Source organism: Tamandua tetradactyla, chromosome 1, assembly GCF_023851605.1.
Source record: "Tamandua tetradactyla isolate mTamTet1 chromosome 1, mTamTet1.pri, whole genome shotgun sequence".
Classification (NCBI taxonomy): Eukaryota; Metazoa; Chordata; class Mammalia; order Pilosa; family Myrmecophagidae; genus Tamandua; species Tamandua tetradactyla.
The window spans coordinates 220,412,793-220,415,172 of NC_135327.1; positions in this window are offsets into that span (position 1 = coordinate 220,412,793).

Sequence of the window (2,380 nt, forward strand, 5' to 3'; positions counted from 1 at the left end):
TGACACTCAGGAAGAAACATAATCCTTCTGGGACGAAAAGCTTGGCAGGAAACACATCAGCCCAACAAAAAGATAACATATTGCCTGCTCTCCTGTAAATAAAATGGGCCACATCAATTTCTCTTCTGCCTGTGAATGATGACCAATTTACCAACACTGCACTGAATAATGATTTTCCGTGGGGACAGCAGCTCTTGTGATGAAGTGTCGCTGCTCCAGCTACATTATTATAAACAGCATCCAATTTATGGAGTTAGGAAGCACATGCATTCCTCAGGAATGTGCTGCCACTAATTACGATGAGCAATAAAATCTAGGATGTCATGCATTTGCTGGCTGCAAACATCAAACAATTAATATTCCTATAAAGCAGTCTTGATCACAAACCCAATTTAGAAATTAGTTGTTCAATATGATGATTAAATTCCAGAGCTGGAACTTGCCCGAGCCAAATGGGACCGACTTTTCAACGGAAGGGAAGGTTTGAGACCATGGAGCTTTTTAGTGAATTTCAAATGAAGCACCTTCATCTCAAGACAGTGCCACGGTTTTGCCCAGCCTTTTGGAGAGGCTAAGTCACCAGTACTTTCCTGCATCCAATCATTGAGGCTGTTCCCAGTCTTGGAATCAGTGTCACGGAGGTGGCAGATGGCTGGTCAGAATGACCCTCCACCTTGACGGATGGCAGAATCTCCCCACTGCTGTCGCCAGGGTCCTAGCTGGGTAGCCCCTCTCCTTCCCGTGCTCAGAGAAGCCGTGCAAGGCTGTACGCCTGCGGGAGTTTAGAGAGAACTAGGAGACAGGGGACTGCAGTCTTTCATGCTTGAAAGAGCCACCAGAAGCTCAGTGGAAAGAGTGATAAGTGGGGACATTCTCACTGACGAATCGGTGATTTTAAATCTATGCGCAGGGTCCCGCTCACTGCGTGTTCATCCACATTGTGGCAATTTTGCACTCAGTTTGCAAAACCCATCTCCGCATTCAGCTTGCTTTGAACTATGTGCCGGTTTGTTTCCCTGCTCATTTCATTAGTGTTGCCTTTTGTGTATCTCCAGTTTCTTCAGGACGATGATGAATTTTAAAGGTAGATTTCACTACCTTTGAACACACACCGTTGCATCTAAAATCAAAGAGCCAACACAGAAGAAAACCCCATTCCGTTACTGACGGTGTTTGGGAGAAATGGACCTGTGCTGCTGGGAAGGTACACGTGGTTACAAAACCCGGGGAAAGCCCGGGAAAGGTGTGCTGGCAATAAGTATTGAAGTCGGTGCCATAAACTTTGACCCAGCCACTTCACTTTCAGGTATTTATCCCAAGGAAAAAAAAAAGAATGCGGACTTGCTGAGCACACAGCACTTGTGATGTCGGAGATTGTACAGAAAACAAATGTCCGGCTTAAGGGGACCGTTTGAATAAATATGGGACGTCCATGCCATGTAATGACACAGTTGTAAATCATGTTATGGAGCATGCTGGAAATATTATGGAGAGGTTGCTAAATGCAAAAAGCCTCTTAGAAAGCTAAATGTATCATACAATCTCAATTTTTACATTGTATTATATATGCTTGAGGAAAAAGAGTCACCCAAACATTAATAACGATTATCTCTGCATGGTGAAGACAGTGAATGATGGTTAGTTTTGTTCTTTATACTTTCCTGAATATTCTATAATAAACATGCATTACATTTGTCATCAAATGGGGAAAAGTGTGATTGTTGAACACTTGCCAGTTAAATTAACAGAGTTCTTATATTTTAAGGACTGCAAAAATGTATTATATTATGTTATATTTCTATCATCTCATGCATTTCCATATAGTCACGAGTGGCTGGGTCAGGAGAATTTCTTAGCAACTTTATTTATGATGGATTATCTTGGGGAGAGGCAAGGAAAGGAAAGCTGGGGGGTGAGTTGAGGGTTAGTTGAGGACAGGGAATTTTTTTATGACGCTCTCACCTGGAAAGTAGACATGAGAAGTGAATGAATGTGCTTTGGTGTAGAATTGACTGCAAATTAGAGAGAAAATGGTCAACCTGGACAGTCCGTAAAATAGCTTTGAGTTCTAGAAGAATTAATGAAATCGTCCATCCATGCAAGGTAAAGTGGAGAAGCCAATACGACCTATGCCCCAACCCTACCCCACCTGCAGAGGGAGTCTTATGCACTGTGCCAGTTTGAAGCTATTATGTACCCCAGAAAAGCCATGTCCTTTAATCCTCATTCAGTATCGCCAGATGGGATCTTTCTGATTGTTCCCAGGGAGATGTGACTCACCCAATTGTGGGTGGTAACTTTGGATTAGATGGTTTCCATGGAGACGTGTCTCCATCCATTCAAGGTGGGGTTTCTTACTGGAGCCCTTTAAGAGGGAATC